The 19159-nt window shown below is 42.3% G+C and overlaps 1 protein-coding gene across 2 annotated transcripts in view; it reads left to right on the forward strand.

Annotated features, from left to right (window-relative positions):
- LOC149796384 (uncharacterized) overlaps nt 1-19159 on the forward strand; it is a 98121-nt gene that overhangs the window by 64558 nt on the left and 14404 nt on the right. The window lies entirely within an intron of this gene.

Here is a 19159-nt window from a genome sequence, read left to right on the forward strand (position 1 = left end):
GTAATAACACATCCACTACAAATAATGACAGCAGAATTGTCGATTATTTGGTAACACCAACAGAGTTGTTTCCCTTTATGACAAAAGCTGGATCCCGTTATTGCTGTTTTGACTCGAATCATTTTGCTACATAGGTATAATCATTTGCACTATCGTTAGTAGTTATAGGGGATACCCTACGGACAATGGGACTTTAATGTTAAACTGGGGGGGGTATACCCTACGGACAAGGGGAATTTAACATGGGAAATTTAACAAAGGAATATATAGGGACAATGGATAGGGACTGTCTACGGACAAGGGAAATTTAACTTGGGTGGGATACTCTACGGACAAGGGAAATTGAACATCGGAATATATAGGGACAATGGATTGGGACTGTCTACGGACAAGGGAAATGTAACATGGAATCTATATATGATGTATATTGGGTACGTTTACGGACAAGGGTAAGTGGGGTCTGTATTGCGCCTGATGTTACGTTATGGGACACTGGTAACAATGTTGCAACAATGTAGAAACAGGCGAGGTGACGTGACAGTGCTGAACAAAGAGCTAGTGTGTAGGTGTGCACCGGGCTGACCTCAATCCGGAATAAAGAGTGGGACTTAGATTTATATAACACAGACAATAGACAACATATAGTCACAAACAACTATATAATAGACAAAAATTATTTTGAGGCAAGAAAGCAACTCTGTTCGAGGCATATGAGTGACCCTTAAAAGGGCCTTTGTCTTCTTCTTCTTCTTCTTCTTCTTCTATTTTCTCCACTTCTTCCACCATCTCCTCACTTTTTCCAACATTCCTTTCTTCTTTTCATCTTCTGGCATCCAGTCATGATGGCCCATCAATCTGAGTTTCTCCTGGACTTTCATCCAGTTGTTGTTTAGTCTCTCAGATTCCTACTTTTTCTTTATGTTTTCTCTTTCTTTTCTCCCCTTTGACCATCTTTCTTTTATCTTCTTTACATCTTCTGTCAACACATTTCTCATCAGTTTTTCTACTTTCGTTATCTGTTCCATTCCCCATTTTACAAAAGACCACTCTGTCCATTGCAGTATATCTTCCAAGAAACACCTTACTCTGATTACAATATCTAGGGCTTCTTTCAAGTTACCAACTTTCACATACTCAAATACAATCAAGCCTCTTAACTTTTTAACTTCCTCTTCAATCATACCCTGAACCAGATCCCTGGCAACTTTTAGACTGGTCACTTGATTTGTGACAAAATCCTTGGTAACTATATAAATGGATACCTTAACTCCTTCTCTAGCCTTTCCACCACATAAGCTGCATCTATCATCCAATACCAACTGTCTTTTAGCTCGTTAAATTTCTCTATACTCATATTCCTTTATTCTGTGTAGATTGGCGCGAAATACGACGCTATGACTTCATATATATCAAGCACGGACGTGAAGGAAAACATCCCGAACACTCACTTCACATATTATATATTATATACTATCCACACGCGAAGAAGAAACAAAATCAAACCCAAATTATACTATCCACACACGCGAAGAAGAAAATAATAACCAAAATATACTATCCACACACGCGAAGAAGCAAAAAATAAACACTAATATACTATCCTATCCACACACGCGAAGGAGCAAACTCAAACCCAAATTATACTATGATCGTACGCGATGACGCAAAACAAATCCAAAATATACTATCCACACACGCGAAGAAGCAAAATATAAACACAAATATACTATCCACACACGCCAAGAAGCAATATCAAACCCAAATTATACTATCAACATACGCGAAGAAGCAAAACAAAACCAAAATATACTATCCACACACGCGAAGAAACAAAATCAAACCCAAATTATACTATCCACATACGAGAAGGAGAAAAAACCACAATATATACTATCCACACAAACGTACGCGAACGCTTACAAACCCCAAAATATACTATCCACACACAGGAAGGATGAAAAACAAACCCAAATCTACTATCCACACAAGCTTACGCTCACTTACACACACTCTACTATCCACACAAACGTACGTGGGCTCATACAAATACACACAGACACAAACACGCACACATACACAATAACACTAGTAAAAGAGTGAGTGTTTATATTCACACTACTCCACATTCACACAAATTGGCAACTTGAAGAGTGTCTCTTTTCTAGAGCTTTGGTTAGCCCTGAAAAGGGTTTATTTTGGAACTCCTGATGTACCTGGCTAATGGTGACATCTCCCCGGTCTGGCACCACAAACACATCTCCTACTCCAATCTTGCTCCCAGTTCAGTCTTGCTCTTGGGAGCGCAGAGGTTGGTTGATTTGCTTCAGAATCCCAATCTCACGTTTGGGGGATTCTGAAGCGTTCTTGTCTTCTATGCCACATCCGTGGATGACGAAGTTGCGGTACTGGTCCAGGTTGTGGTACTGCTGCTAGTGTGTGTTGTGCTTTTGTGGCTGTCGTGCCGGTGCTGGTGCTGCCTGTGGAGGTGTCATCACCATAGGCTTAACTTCACTTGTATGCCTCATGATCAGCTGAGGCAAAATTTGTCTTTTCTTTTCCTCCTCTTTTTTCTCTTCTCCTCCTCCTTCTCCATTCTCTCTTTCTCTTCAATTGCCTCCATGGGCAGCTCATCCAACAGGCGTCGGGCGTACTACAGGTGCATCTGAAGTTCCAGAAGCTTCGTTAGTCTGCTGCTCATTTTTTCGTTGTTCGCGAATCAAAAGGGTAGCTAGACTGACGAGGGTTCCTTTTATATTTGTCATTCACGGAAGGAAAACATCCCATGTCACCAAAACTTACATTACCCATATCATTAATCCAATATACATGGAACGCGCGGACTTAAAAGAAACAGTCACTTACATTTTTACTGACAAACATTAATTACAAATTTTTCCAAGCTATGGAAACGAAGTGTTTATAATCACACTTTCTAACAAAGATAAAGAAATGAAGTGCTTATAGGCACATTTCTATTTTTTAAACTTAATAACATATCATTGGCAACTGAATTAGTATTTCTTTTCTAGAGCATTGGGTGGCCCTGAAAAGGGCTGTTTTGTGGACGGGGAGCTATGGCATTCTTTTATGGTCTAAGATTGCGTCCCCAACTGGCGGCAGGCTTTCCCACAGGATAGGGTCTGCTTCGTCGGAAAGAGAAGGAGAACTCTTTGGTGTCTACACGACAGTCAAAAAACCTCTGTCTGGTCCCTGCTGCTGCTGCTGCTGCTGCTTTCTCTCTCTCTCTCTGCTGCTGCTGCTTCTGAAGTCTGTACTTCTTCCATTCTTCTTTTTCTTTCCTGATTTCCTCTCTAAAGAGCTCTTCTGTCAGGTCTTCAGTTACTTTCAACATTCTGATATTCTCTATCTCTTCAGGCTTCGGTATCAGGCTTTGCCTGACACGATGTAAATTCACGTAAGCTTCGTTCAACTTTGCTAGTCTTGAGAACATCTTCATAGGAGGATGAGTCAACAATGGATGGTCAGACTGGAGACTACCCCGCTTTATATAGTTCAAGCACGGACACGATCGAAAACATCCCTACACAGTTTAAAGTTGGAACGCTAAAATAGTTTGATTTGAGGGATAGAGAGAAGTCAAAGAGCATGTTTCATGATACAAATGGCAGACAAACGAAACACACTTTTTCAAAACACAACATTTTTATTCAAATAACTAACATCCAACAATCAACATATTTTTAAATAAACAATTTAATAAACAACATGTTTTTCAAATAACAATCTATTTTGGACAATGTTGACAACGTTGTGAACTGAAGTTCGACTTCCACTGTTGGAAGTCATTGGGCCATTGATGTACACTACCTTTCCTAGCTAAAGACAAAAGATAACCATAACGGTCACAAAACCATCGATCTACTTTCTCATCGTTTCTAGAGGAATTACTATCAAAATAAGTCACTAAATGTTCTAAAGAATATCCAAGATTGCGTTGATGAAGAAAATACACACAATATTGTCCACACACCATGGAATATGTGCCTTGTGATTTCGCATTATTGAATCGTGTTGTCTGAGCATTTCTTCTCATAACGTCAATGATATCGTCTTCCAAAGCGGGGCAATCCATACGAATCAAAATACTCCATACAACCTTCTTTAGGAAAGTAGACGGCTACCCCGTGGGTTTCTGAGAGATGACTGTCGTCTATGTTGATGACATTAGCTTGATGGTTATGAGGTTTGCAAAGAGGTAGTTCATCTTTATCACACACGACAGGATACCAAGAAGCAGTGTACGAGCCGTGGTTCAAAAGGTAATAAAGTTTACAGGTATCCATTTTTGTGTTGTTTTTCTTCACAGGTAATGATAAGTGGTCAATTCAATCCTGACTTTCTCTTTGAATGTGTTTGACAAGTAACCGTTTCTTCGTTTTATCTCTGCACTCTGAGCCATGAGAGCTTCGATGCGATAAATGTGTACAGTTAATAATGGAGGAAAGGAATGTTCACGCAAGCTACCACAAATTCAACACGGCTTCTTCCGAGATGAGACTCCAAGCTTCGCCCAGATACCCGTCCAATTTTTTGTTCTTGACTCAGCATCAGACATTAATCATGTTCAGTTTGACTGGGATAATCGTTTTGACATCCATAGCAATCTTTCTTGATCAATTCCGAAATTTTTTCTGCCAAGTGTTTGGCACAACAGGAGACTAAATATTGTTCTTGTTCTGGCCATCTGGACTTCATCACTATGTCCTTTTCGTCTTCGTCTTGGGGTTCTACTTCCTCGATGTGCTTCCATTCTATATCCAACGATTCTCCACTATGCAAAGAGGGATAGCAGTCTTCCATAGCTTCTAATCGTCTACAATGTCTTCTCTAAAGATGTTTATTTATATGGTATTATCCAGGATGACGTTCACCGTGTTGTTTACGGGTATTGACTTTGCAAACTGAAGTTCCACGCGAATTTGGCCGGATTTTATAGGGTGGAAAAGTCCCTCGTCGCTGCCTTGGTCTGGGGTGAAATCAAAAGCCCACAAAGGGTAACTTTCTTCATAATCCTCGAACGTAATACCGTGACTCGTGTTGGTTCCTAACAGTCCTGTGGCTTCGTACAGGGACAAGTACGATCTCAAGTAATTCTTCTTCTCGTCACTAAAGGCAGGTTCGAAAGGTCTGGTACACAAGGTCTTGCCATCGCGACTGACTTCAATCTTAGGCACATTGTAGTGCTGAAATTCAAAAGGATTTTCCTCAAAGGCTCCATTGAAGGCTGTATTTTTGACGATACCAAGGATCAAACGTCTGGGTAAGTGTCCTTGGAACAGATGATCTTTGACCATGGATTGATATTCAGCGGGAATGGTGAAAGTTTTCACTTCTACGTGGCATATTGGATACTTGGGTGTCGTTCTGCTCAAAGTGTAACAGATGTCGTTTCCCACTTTAGGTAACACTTCCACACGTCGCACGTAGAGTCTGGCTTCTTAGATGATGGTTTTCTAATAGACAGCATCACTTATTAAAAGGAAAGTGGCACTGCTACGATTCAGTCTTAGGCGGATATCCACACCGTTCAGCAAATACCTCTCTTTCAACCACACGTTTAAATGGCAACGATCCATCAGGTCTAAATGTTTGTTGGGGCCTTTGATTTTGTTTCGTCGGGCATTGAATCCCGCATTGTGGTTGGGGTCTTTATCTGTATTCAAATCGGTATCGTCAAACTTGCCCGCTATGTCAGGTTTCCATACCACACAAGCATCCAGATGGGTGTTATTGGCTTCTTTTTCGTACATCAAGAGATTTTCCAGGTACGCTCAGTAAGGGTACGTGTCCATGCTGCTACTGGCCAGTTTGTTATTCAGATACAAATCTACACCACTGAACAAGGAATGCATGAAATTGTTGACGGGGGCTACTTTATCTTCGTCCTTGAAATCGGGAACGTCTGTGGACGTGTCGATCACTTTTACTTTCAAGTACTTGTAACTGCTATTCAGATCGATGTAATCTTCGTTCTGTCCATAGACAGAGAAGATGGGATGAAATTCGACCCATTGGGATTCTTGCATTGTCATCATAGTAGTTGGCATGGCAAACAGATCCAGTTCAGACTTGCAACAGGCGCAAGACTCTAGGTGCATCATTTTTTGGTTGGATCATTTAATAATCAAAAACGTCTAAGTCTCGAACAGTTCTTCTTTTCTTTGTCTTTCTAGCTTTAGGAGTGTGAAGGTTTCTGAAGTGTTGTTTTCGTCGCCTCTTTCTGCCGTGTCCTTGCTGTGTCGTCAGGGAAGCGGGAATGCCTGACTCAGTATCATTCAGGGCATTTACAGGAGTTTCTCGTCGGCCCAAAATGTCTTTGCCTGTTTGAAGCAAGACATTTTTGCCTGCTCTGAAGAAAGCTTCTTTGCGGTTTTGTTTGTCAGAGATGACATTTTGGAGAAATTCTTTACCGTGCGTCAATGTGGCATCTTTCAAAGCATGCAGTCTTCGTGTCACCATCGGTTTCAACACTGGGGCCATCGAACGAAAGGCTGATTTCAACATATCTCCAAAACCATGTCCTCGCTGTCAAGTGACTCCTCGGTGCACTGGATACATGACATACAATTCGTTGGAGAATTTCTTTCGAAAATGGAGTTCCACCGTGACTTTTCCTTTAGAGAATGGAATATTTTGTCCCAGATCTTTTATAATGTTGACAGTGTCGAAATACGACTTACTGACAGGTAAATAATGTGGATGTACAAATTGGTCATTTGCTGTGGTAATATCCACTTTGAAAGGAATGACACGCAGTAACTGTACGGAGGTGTGTCCAACTACGTTATACTCCACCACATAGGAGTACACAAAGATCAAATTAAGTCATTCGTTCAGTTCTACCGGGTTTCCAAAACCCCCCGTACAAATCCATATTACTGTTGATTTTGGAAGCAAAATTGTGTGCTACCATCTGTGGATGTCCACCCAAAATTTCAAACAAACTATTATAAAACCTGAGGGACATTGTGTCGGTATCCTGATAATAGATCATGAGGCGACAAGCCACTTTATGATACTCAATCTTAACACTTCTTTTGACTCTGTTCAGGGCTTTGCCAAAGGCTAAGTCGAACCTGTCCGCAAGGGTGTCCACCAAATGTTCACCACTAAAATAATAACCTGAAGGAATTTTCAACGTGTAGATGCTGAAGGATGGATTGCTCGCTGACTTGGTGTTATCTGAAAACCCAAAATTATTTTTTTATTCTTGCAATTGGGCAATCAGGATTTAGACCAGGAAAGTGTTTTGCTTTTCAGTGATGTATTTGATTCGTGTAGGGTAAATCATTTCAACCAAAGCCACTTCCCAATGAGCGTCGTGATCTAATTGGATGGACTGAAGTAATTTGGCCGTGTGACAACACAAAGGGTTATGGAGAAACACCTCCATGGAACTGTCACTGGGTAACGTCAAGAAAACTGGTTGTTGTGGTTCATAATTCCAGAGTTCTGTGGCTGTCTGAGGGTCACTGGAAGTCAGAGGAGTGTCTCCGCCCAAAATGTGATTGTTATTACTGGAGTGGTGACTGACACTGGACGCAAGATTCCCGTTGTTGCCGTTCGAGGATTATTTCACGGAAGGATTCGGAAGAAGGTATCGATGCAACTTCTCAGTAAAATGGTCCACAATTGTTTGTCTCCTTGTTGCAAATCAAATTGGCAATGGTTGCACCGATGACACAATACACCACGAAGATTTGGCAGAAAAAAGACGATTTGCGTTTTAGGCACACGTTCTCCACACCACACCCACAAGGGTTGTTTTTGTAAATCTTGCAGAGAAGAACTGGGTGAAGGAGTGGTCGACGTAGCTGCGTCTGTGTGAAAGGGCATGATGGTCACTTCTTTTTATAGTCGATGACTTGAGAAGCGTCGATCCAAGAATCAAAACTGGGTGGATATCCTTTCCAACGTACTTTGACTTCCTTGACACGTCGTTTTCCCAATTTATGGGTTCTGCGTTCGAGAATGCTATCAATATCGTACATGTCGTCTTCTTTTTTGGTGACGCGTTTTAACTCGGGCATGTAAAACGTTCAATTTAACACTTTCCCGTTCATGTCTTCCAATTTATAGACGGCAGGGTGACGACCATGCACTCGTCCAGTGACACGAAACAATTCGGTGGTCCAGTTGGGTAAGTAACCTTTGTCGAAAGTGCACTTGGTTTTACCAGTGCGCACCCAATCTCCTACAGTAAACACTCCACTTTTCTTGGGGACAGTGACCGTCGGGGACGTACCAGACAAGCGCTCGAACATGAGCACTTCGTTGTCCGGAGTCACTTCTTGTGGGGCACGCCCGATGTTTCGATGGTAAGATTGGTTGTACGCTTGAACCAAGTGCGGTAAGATGTTGAGAGTGTGTTGATGCGTAAAAGGTGCGTTGAAAACGTTCCACGATGCTGGCTTTGGTTTCAGGATTCTCGATGGTGAAAAAATGAATGTCACGTTTCTTTAATTCTTTTTGGAAAGCTTGGTTCAGAAATTCGGTGCCTTTATCGGTTTGCCATCGAGAATGGTGACGCCCGCTTTGTTTCAACGGCACTTGGAGGGCTCGCAATAACTCCATGCTCCATTTGAAAGTCAATGGTACGACCCAGGCAAATTTGGAAAAGACGTCGATGACACAAAACAAATATTTGTAGCCACGATTGTAGCTGGCCAAATGAGAGACATCAGCTAAATCGGCTTGTCATTGATGATCGATGCCCTCCACTTGGGTGCGATTTCTGGAACATTTTCGTCCAATGGGTTTGTGTAATATGTATGTGCCTTGTTCTTGTAACCATCGTTCCACTTCAGGTAAACGTAGACTTTTCAGTCGTATTCGTCAGCACGATACAACTTCTGAACTCCTCCGTAACCTGAAGGATGGGATGGATCTTAGTAAATGCTGGTTAACACCTTTTCCATTTTTTAATAAGTCACTCACTCTTCGCTGATGATACTTTGGACGGTGCGAAAGGGTGGTTTGGAAATGGATTTACGTGTCAGATGGACCATGGGAGTAGAAGTCGAAGTTAGCGGTGGAGGTGATTGTAGTGAAATGGCTTTAGTCTTCATTTCATTTTTCACTTCTGGTTTCCCTTCTTTCTTTTTCACTTCTGTCGAAGGAGGAGTGGACATATCTTTTTAACCCAAGCTTTCATTTCTTCTCGTTGGGGTGTGGGGGAAGGGGTCAACAATGATGGTACAATTTTACTAGGAATGGGAGTTGCTAATGGTTTTTGAAAGACTTCTCGTACCACTTCTTCCTCAGGCTTTCGTGCGGTTGCATCTGTCTTGACCACTGGGGGTAGTGGTGGTGGTGTGAGTGATGCACTTTTCATCAAGGCCTTAAAATCTTTCGAGTGGGTAGAGCAGTTACTTCTAACGCTTTCTGGTGAAAGAGTTACAGTCGTTGTAAGAGTCGACCGTACGTTTGCGATTTTTCTGTTTCAGACTAATCGTGGCGATCCATCAATGTCTGCAATTCGTGTTGTAACTGGAACATCTCGGTCAAATTTGGATTGAGAGGTAAATGTGGAGTGCGTTGTTCTTGCCAACGATGGTATTCCATCCATCGTTGTAAGGCACTATGCTAGTTTTCGTCTTTCCATACTATTTCAAGAGTCACATCTGAGATGTTTGGATTCCAGAGGTCCCTTTTATCTTGCTCCCACAAGTCCTCCCAGCATTTTTTCCAATACTCCTTTCAGCAAGGGTCCTAACTACAGAGACAAACTTCCTCATCGTTGGACCAACATCTTCTTTTGACGAATGGGAATTTCTTATGAACCATTTGACGAAGAACGTGACAATGTTTGACTAAGCATTGTTTCTGGTGTTTAGACAAAGGTATCGTACCTTTCAAGACGTTCAAACAACATTCGCACAAAGTATCGATGACATCTTTGGAGGCAGATTGAATGAGTTTTTTTTTTCCGCATTGGTGGAGAAGCTTTGGACAGGACGTGCAACATGTCCCCATATTTAACTAAACGAGGAGGCAGTCCTTTCCTTTTCTTTCTTTTGGATTTAGAAGAGGGATGACTTCTAGGGGGTGACATCTTTGGGAGTTCAGGAGCAGAAAAACACTGATGCCCATGCTTTGCCTCGGGTCTTTTTTATACTGGAACGCGTCGCCACTGATTCTCCTTACGCCGTATCAAATTGATGACAGGCATCACGCGTCGAGGACATGTTCGCGACGGATTAAATCGGGACAGTTCTTGCTTGGACAAATCCAGTAAACTCTTTAACATGCCCGATCTCTCTTGGACTTTGTTTTCGGAGCAGGTACTTTGTGAGCAGCTGTCACTGCAGCTAAAGAGGAGGAGGGTGTCACCACTGGGGTGAAGCTTTTGGAGACGTAGGTTTCCATGGTTTCATCAACTGAGGAAGTACGGGTGTCAACTTGGATTGGGCAGGCATCACCAGCAACGGAAATGTGGAAGAACCTGAGGCTACCGGATATGTGGTCAGCGTCGTTGCAGGTCGAGGTTTGCGAATGTAAAAATTGCTTCCTGGCCGAAGTGTCTCTCTTGCGGGAAGAAACTTTTCGGACGCGTTTTCTTGTCCTGGGGACTTTTCTTTTTCTTTTTCTGTGGGCTTTTATGTTTCTGAGGTGTGACCTGGTCTTAACACCGCTGCTTTTTTGTCTCTGTGGGCTTCGTTTGGCTTTTTTGGTTGTGGCTTTTTCTTCGGGAGAACTTTGGGGTCATTAGGATACCATTTTAAGAGGAAGCGAATGATGGCCCGTCCTAGAGAACCGCTCCCTCCAGGTTTCAAAATAATTTCCTTTTTGCTTTGAGTGTCGATGCGGGGATCGGCCAGTTTGTGTCATGGCTACTTTGTTTCTGTCAACAAAGCGTTTGGTTTAATCTGTATGATGCCTTGCAGTAATTGATGTGATGTCACCATAAACCATCGTAAGACTTCTTTGAGACTGGCTTCTAAGACAAGAGCACATATTTGTGGATTTTTATCACGACTGAAGCAATACACGGCAAGAATCAATTTGACAGGACGAGATTTTTATAAAATTTATGTGATTAAGTCATCGACTGAGACGTGTACAGGACAGGCCCTCCGTCTTGACACCAGTGGTGAGACCAGTGGGTACGAAATCGCAAATAATCGGGAGTGGTGGGTTCCAAATCGACGAGGAGATAATCGTGTGGGGTTTGAGTGGCATCGTCGTACGCATGAGTCAGCCAAGTCGTTCCTAACTGTTTGGCTAAAATTACACTTGCGATTTATCTCTAGGGCTTTTAAACAAGACCACGTAATGAGCATTGAGACTGGTGATGCGTTGGGCTTTACTTTGTGGAAACAAATTTTAAGTGATGTAAATGACACTGGCATTACGATGATTCTCTTTGCGCGTAAACCACATTTTAATTTCTTCTTCGTGTTCTTCTAACATGTCGTCGAAAATGACCAGATGGGTTTGGCTGTGGTCTTACATGATTCCGTCGTCTTCGTTAGGAACGCCTTCCACAAACATGATGGAATCGCCTTGACTTTCTCGAAAAAGAGGCTGTACGCCGATTCACACTCTTTATAACACCACACGATCCGTTGAGGTGGACGATCGATCAAATAAGGTTTATGTTCCATCAAATGTTTGACAAATTCGGTTTTGCCTGAACCGCTAGGCCCAGCAATTAACATGTTAAAGGGATGGCGAAGATATACGGCCTACCAACTGGTACGATCTAAGTGTTCGTTAATGACTTTAAAGTGGAGGAAGAGGGATTAGAGACAGCAGAGGTAGCCATAGTACAAGGAATGTCACTTTGACACAAAGACAGACAAGACAAGAGTTTTTATACTTTTTTCAGGACACGTTTATTGATCTTTTTAAAATAAACACGAAAAACAAAAATACATAAAAGCCAAATGGTTATATACAGCAATAAAATACACATTAAAACGATTAACGATTAAACAAGTCTCTGTACAGCATGTTTTTTGGTAAGCAAGATGTCCTTGGGACAGTGTGTAATGTTCTTACAGTCTCTACATAGGGTAATGTCACACAAGTGGCCTCCCGGAATGGTCTTTCGGGAATATCGATGACAGTCCTGTCCTGAAGGAAGTGATTGTCCTCGGTGACGGGTTCTTCTGGCACTGTCATTAACACAGGTTTAAAAGTGACTTTTTTCCTTGGAAGCTTGAATGGAGGATCACAGCTCTTGAGCATAATGATCCACTTCTTGAGTCCAAGCCTCAAAACCCCAATTTTTCCAGTCATGTACATCTCTCCAATGCGGTTGTAAGTCACACACACACATCGTCATACACATCTTCGGTACATAAGAATTGACGAATCTTTTTTCCCGGTAGAGGTCTATAAGTATCCAGAAGGTTTGAGTAAAATGAGTCTCTCGTCGACATTTAAAGGGTCCACTTTCATGTGTTATTTGGTGGTAAGTACTGTTTGTAACGAGTCCACAATGAATCGACTGGTAAACTAAATCCCAAAAAACAAGTCACTAAGATAAACACCACACGACGACCCCAATTGAATGGACTCAGTTCTCGTAATAAGTATTGGTAATCTTCCACTGTCTAAATAATATCATTGATTTCCTTCCAATGAATCTGTCATATCGTTTCTGATAAAGGTTGTTGCATGGTAGCCTGTTTTTATACCCTCTTTTTCGGAGGTAATAAGTGTACTTTCTGCACAAAACTGATTGTACTCCAGTAACTAAACCAAATTTTTTAGTTTCTAGTTCACACACTACACGTCGCAGATAATTTTCCTCTTGAGACTAAATTCGATCACGTAAAAGATTTTGGTAATCCACTAACTCTTCCTCTGGTACTCTTTGTATAATGGTGAACATGTAAGTATTAGGATGAGTAGACACCAAAGTATTCTTGTCCTTGTCCAGTTGAACAATGTCTGATCATTGGAACGTTTTCAAATGAATCAGCCCTCTTATAGCATTCAGTTACCAGTGGTTTAAACTCCGGTGAAGTAACGGATGCAATTGTTCTTTGCGTTTCACTTGTATTTTGACCAGCTCTCGATAAATGCGTTCTCTCAACTCCACAGGCAAGCCACGAATGTTCTCTTATCAAGCATCCATGATTATGCCCTACAAGAATCAGGAATCACTGGGTCGTGGCCAATAGCCTCGTTTATATTTGTGACTGCAGTAGTGGACTCCCATAATCAGTCTTCGTATACTTTGGAAAAGAGCATAATTTTAAAATCGAGAAATGATTTTGAGTCTGCGTTTCACTTGTAGTTGACTTCTTTCACTTTCCTCTGGTGAATTTCTCGACACAAAGGTTCTACAGTCACCCATTGAGATTTTGCTCTGGCAAGTCCCTGCCAAACTTCCTTGGAAATCTTCTTTTGCAGTTTGTGTGGTAATGCTTGAATAATTGTTTATAAATAGGGTTTAAATACTGGTCTCGGTGGTGTCCAACGTTTGACCCTTGGCCAATCTGGTTTCTTAAACGACATCGTATGTCACTTCAATAACACGGGCCTACTAAAGGTAGGTAGTGACAATTCGGGGACCATCGATCATGTTCCAGATATGCTGAATCTTGTTGTTCCCACTGGTGTAGTGACACACCGCAACTGAAGCACTTGACTTTAACCCCTTCGCCCAAGTATAAAAATCCGGCTCTGGCTAACTCTTCAGGGGTAGGTCCTCCCAGATATTTAGGCCATTTTCTTTTGAACGATTGAAGACGATTTTCAAAGTCGCACTATTCAGGCAAACGCATAGGGAACGAATATTCATCTTTCACAGGTTCGTTTCGATGAGGGTAGGGTGACATCGACAGGAGTTTGCTCAATTTTCAATGAATCCGTAGGGTGGTAGACGCATGGTCTCACGTGAGGTTGACATTGACAATAAAAACCAGTAAAGAGTCCACGATAACGAGTGTCATCGCTTTTGCACGCATCAGGTTTGACACTCACAGCATCCCTTTCCATGGTAGGTGTAGTGATAGTAGTAGTGATACCACAGTTCCCATGATGCTTTACTGTATTGCTTTCATCGCAAGGCACAGCATCGCACTCCACTTAAAAATCACCGAACTTGAATGATGTTTGTTTCAAAGGATTCTCGCTTGGTTTTTGTAGTGACAATGAACTATAGATATTGGACGTTGTCTCGTTTTATATGCTGACCAATACCGACATGTCCATACGGTAATGTGAAGTGACTGGGAAGACGCGCTCGCTTCTGGTACACGATTTGATACAGCTTTACCAAGGGTCGACTGACGATTTTGTGAGTGGGTAAACGTACAATCTTGTGCGGTTCGCAGGTGGTCACTTTAAAATCTCGATCCTCTCCAGACTCCAAAGTTTCTTTCAATACCCCAAAGTTCACCACTCGACTGGTGCGATAATTGAGAGTCAATCCTTTCACTTTACACTCTGTGTGCACTTCTCCTGTTTGTCCCGATATTCGTAGCCGTAATTTTTAGGACCAACACTAGCGAAACTTAAACTCTTCTCATCGGGGTGTTCTTCTGTCCAGGCTCATAAACGATGTCCTTCGATGTCAGGGTGATGCTGACCCAGGCAATTGTCCGTTTCATAGTACAGGACACGATCACCTAACAGTTCTAACGCTTCGTACAATTTTACGCGAGCATGGGCTGTCCCATAGACCTCAATGATGATATTTCCAAATTCGTCGCCTTGTACAAAGTCCAGATTTTCTTCGTAATCAACTAAGCTCAAATACTCACGAACGACGTCCACGTGTTTCATGCATTTGGTTTTGTCGTGAATCATCTGGAAGTAACGGGAAAGTTATGTCAAATACTCCGTCTTAGGTAAACACGGGCGTTGTGCCATTTTGCCCCACTAGGAATTTAACATCACCTTGGCAAACGACCGCCTGTCTTCGTTTTTCTCTATGTTGTGTAAAGTGATGCCTTCCTGTAACCACTATTTCTCTTTAAATTTCTTTTGGTCTTCGGGAGTCTGGCACCAGTAAGGATAGCCGCCAGCTTCATGTTTCAGTTTCAAAAAAGAATCCACGTAGTCTGCAAAAATGCATTTCTGAGTCTCGTCGCCCCTGTGGTATTTTGGTGGGAAAGTGGGAAATTTCGTACATTTCTAACAGCTGGTATCCCAGGTCCAGAGCTTTAAAAAATTGCACGCTGACCCACGTTCCCGTCAAGGCGCGTTTTTCCTGGGTGTGCTGACAAGGCTGATCTTGGTTATACGTCTCGGCACAAGTACTGTAAATGGGAAACACCAGTTTTCCTTGGCAATGGTGAGGTAACACAGGATGGTGCAAGTCAGTGGGAGGCAAGACTTTGCACTTGATCAGTCCTTCGCATTGTTGAATGTTGTCCAGGTTGATGTGTTCCGTCAGCAATTGCGGGTTCCCTGCAGGAAAGCGATAATATTTGCACACGTAAGGATACACCGAAAACACGTCCCAGTATGTAATTTCTTCTCCTTACTCTTCGTTGGCCTGGTACAGCAAACAGGTGGCATATGTCCTTCCTCCGTACAAACTGTCCCTCGGGTTCAGTGGGTCCATCAACTTGTAACTTTCTACGATGCATTTAAATTCAGGATCGGTTTTCAAACGGTGATCGTACTCGTGTTCCCACATTTCCACCACATGGTATCCTTGCTGTTCTAACTTGATTCACCGCTGACAAGTGGTCTCGTACAAGTCTTCCATGGTCCGTTGTAAAAACTGATTTTTAGTGTTACGTTCAGGGAAGCAGAGGAGACATCTGTGAAATAAGCAACCGTTAAACTCGTACACGATCTTGGGGTTTTCTAAGTCCCATCCATCCACCCAATACGTTCAGATGGTCTTTTCACCTTCTTCATTGCGTACGTGCTGAATCCATTTGTCTTCCTTGTCGCACAAGTTGGTCATTTGAGGGCTGATGACAGCCAGGGTGTTTTTTGGCATGAATCGTTGACGGTACACTAAGGAACATGATTTGGCAATGGTGCAGGCCTCTTTCACCTTTCATCCTTAACAATCCCTCCGTGTTCCATGAACAGTTCTCGAAATTTTCCACAGCAACGTCGTAAAATGTCTACGTCGGAACGACAATACTTTAACATTTCTTCCTGAAGTCGAAGGGGACCGAGGCGTGAGCCTGGTACCAAGCTTTCAAAACTTCTCGTTGCTCTGTACGCATGTTGGCGAGGTTGTAATCGTGAGACTCAGGCAAATGGGGCAGAACGGTTTGTTGATTGGCTTGGGTATTGAAAAAGTGAGGCAAATAACCTTTGGCCATTTCTGTAATTCCAAACGTTTTAGGCATTCGACTCAAAGGCATGGCCAATTAACTCATCGAATCTTTAAACTGCACTTGTCCCACTTGCATGGAAATAAATTTGGTTCCGTTCAAAGTCACTTTCGGTCGTTCGGTGCCTTGTTCCTTATAGTATCTCAAAAGAAACTGTCCATCGTATCCTGAGAAATTGTGAGCCATTACCGTGGCATAGCGATGATAATCTCCGTAACGTTCGATATCCTCTTGGTACCACGTCTCATCGATGGGGTCAAAGATCCATTGGGCGAAATCGGCTATCGTGTTCGGTCCCCGAAAGATTTTTTCACGTCCTCCAGGAATCTTGCTGCAGTGAGGGCAATGACTAAAGATAGGCTAGATGAGCCACGCAGAAACTAGGAATGTGAATACCGGTCTCTTGCATGCTTTCGAAATATAAATAAAATGAAATTCCCTTTCTTCTGGTCGTCGTCCTCCTCTTGATGGCATTTTTGCATATAGCATTGGTGTTCCAAGTCCACGATTTGGTGACAAATGTGACATCGTTTCTTTCCTGAACATACGTGTAACTTGGCACTATTGGTACGTATACCTTGTCCACAAGTAGGGCACAATCTCAAGAGCTTACAAGCACTTTTCCGCTGTTAACCTTGTGTATTTCGATGTTGTTGGTAACAGGTTGGACTGATAAAAGTGCGCTGACAAGCAGGGCAATGCACTCGTTCTTGTCCTTCGTCCAGACAGGGTTGAGAGGCCAAACATCCCTCACATTTTGATCCACAATGTTTGTGTTGTTCTCGATTGTTATAGCCATAGTCACATTTTTCACAGTAATATCCGTATACCAAGAATGCGGTGACACTGGTAATGGCATCGAAATATTCATCGTGATAATAAACCTAAATGTATTTTCCGTCTTGGAAATCTTTGCGTCGAAACATTAGAGGTCCGCGCACGTCTTGAGGGTGCACTTTCAAGGTGCAGCGTGGAGCTATGACAGCTTGCAATTTTTGCATTTCAGGAATGCCACAGGGTGTGTCTTTGGTTAGCCCTGCTTGCTGTAACAGAAGTTCTGCTTCATTTCATTGTTTGGCACGATTCGATTTTTGAATTGTTTGCCAAGCTTTTTTCCATCCTACTGTGTCGTTCTTGGCGGCATACGTTTGTCCCACCACAATGCAACGGGCTAAACACATCTGGTCTTGAGGGTTGTTAATTCGGACGAGACTAGTTTTGGTGCTGAGAAGTTCGCCCACCAATCACACCTTTTTGTGTCCTGTCCCTTGGGGAAGAGACACGTGGGTCATGAACAGTGTGGCATTTCCATCGGTGATGTGAAATTGGTCTTGGATTGTTGCACGTGTTCAATCTTGTCGATGCCTTTGGAAGGTGTTAATTCTGCTGGGCTTCTAAACTCAATCCAAACATGAGACTTAAGACTGTCGTGATGAATATAAAGTCTCAAGCGATCGTCTTTTTTCGCTTGACATTGTCGCTTAAGTGTGTTTAACAAAGAATCCCACACCTCGGTGATGAAACCCTCTACTTTCTCCAGCGGTACGTCGGACTTGAAATCTTTAAACTTCACCGTGTACGTGTAAGCCGTCGTTCTAAATTTTCTAGAGGAACGCTTTTCTGTCTCTCGGATGTGGTAGTACTTTTCAGGGTTTACTAATGGTGAACTTTAGCTGGATGTAGAATCTCTGGGTCTGGATTCTGGTTCACTCATGTCATCTTCAAAATCACTGGCATTAATTTGTGCCAAAACTTCAGTTACTGTACGAGGCGATAGATCACGTTTCTGCCTCTTACTTTCTTTTCCTTTTTCCACTAATTTATGCGATCGTTTCATCTTGACTGCGAAAAGTCAAATGTCTACATTTTAAATGACATGGGTCACTTTATATCCATGTCAGACCAGTGTATTTATAAAGGGTGTGTGTCTTCCCTTCCAATATTCATTTCACTCTCAAACCGAGCAGAACGATGGAAAAGCCCACACAGATCGAACTTCTGATCAGAGCTTTGCGAGGTGTCATAAGAAGATTTTCTTCAGACAAGCTGACGAACTAGTCACCATACTTTCGAGATACAAGTCAAGATACTTGTTATATCCGTCAGAAGAAAGGACATTGGTCTTCGGAGTGTCCAGACCGTCAAAAAAGCAAAACAGGTGTTAAAAGAGACAAAAGTCAAGATACCTGTTATCATTGTCAAGAAAAAGGACATCGGTCTTCAGATTGCCCTAAGAAACAACAGGAGCAAGAAGAAGTAGAGAATGGTTCCGAACAGGAAGAAGAAGAGTTATCCTCCCCAAAGGAACAACCCAGACACGATAAGAAAGTGAAAAAAGAGAAGAAAAGAAGAAGAGGAAAAAGTGAGGACGAAGTAGAGGAAAAATCTGTGAAAGTGAAGAAAGTTTTTAAAAAATAGAGATAGTGAAAAGACACAGAAGAATCCTATGAACCGTTTAAAGTGTTGTGTTGTGAATTGGATTGTAAAATTTGTACCAGAATAGACCAGGCATAAATCGTAAGTGTCTCATGATTTTGACTTTTAGAATAAGAACCTACACTCATGCACTCACTCAAACATTCAAACACGTACATGATGGGTTAAAAGGGCTTTTTGAGTTTTCATTGATTTTGGCAATTGAAATACTATCTCCTTTCGAGAGAAGTGAGTGGCCCTCAAAACGACCGTTAGGCATCTGTTTGTTTAAAAATCAAACTCAGGAACGGGACGTAACCATTTTTAACTGCCTTAAGCCTTTTCCACGACCAAAACCTACTTCTGGACTGCTTCCTGTCGATGATGATTTGGTAGAAATCATGAGGGTGGTATCGCAGGCGTAGTAACAGAGTTGGGTTGTTAGCCCGGGAAGGTCTTTTTCT

Source organism: Sinohyriopsis cumingii, chromosome 6 (assembly GCF_028554795.1).
Source record: "Sinohyriopsis cumingii isolate HCF-2022 chromosome 6, ASM2855479v2, whole genome shotgun sequence".
Classification (NCBI taxonomy): Eukaryota; Metazoa; Mollusca; class Bivalvia; order Unionida; family Unionidae; genus Sinohyriopsis; species Sinohyriopsis cumingii.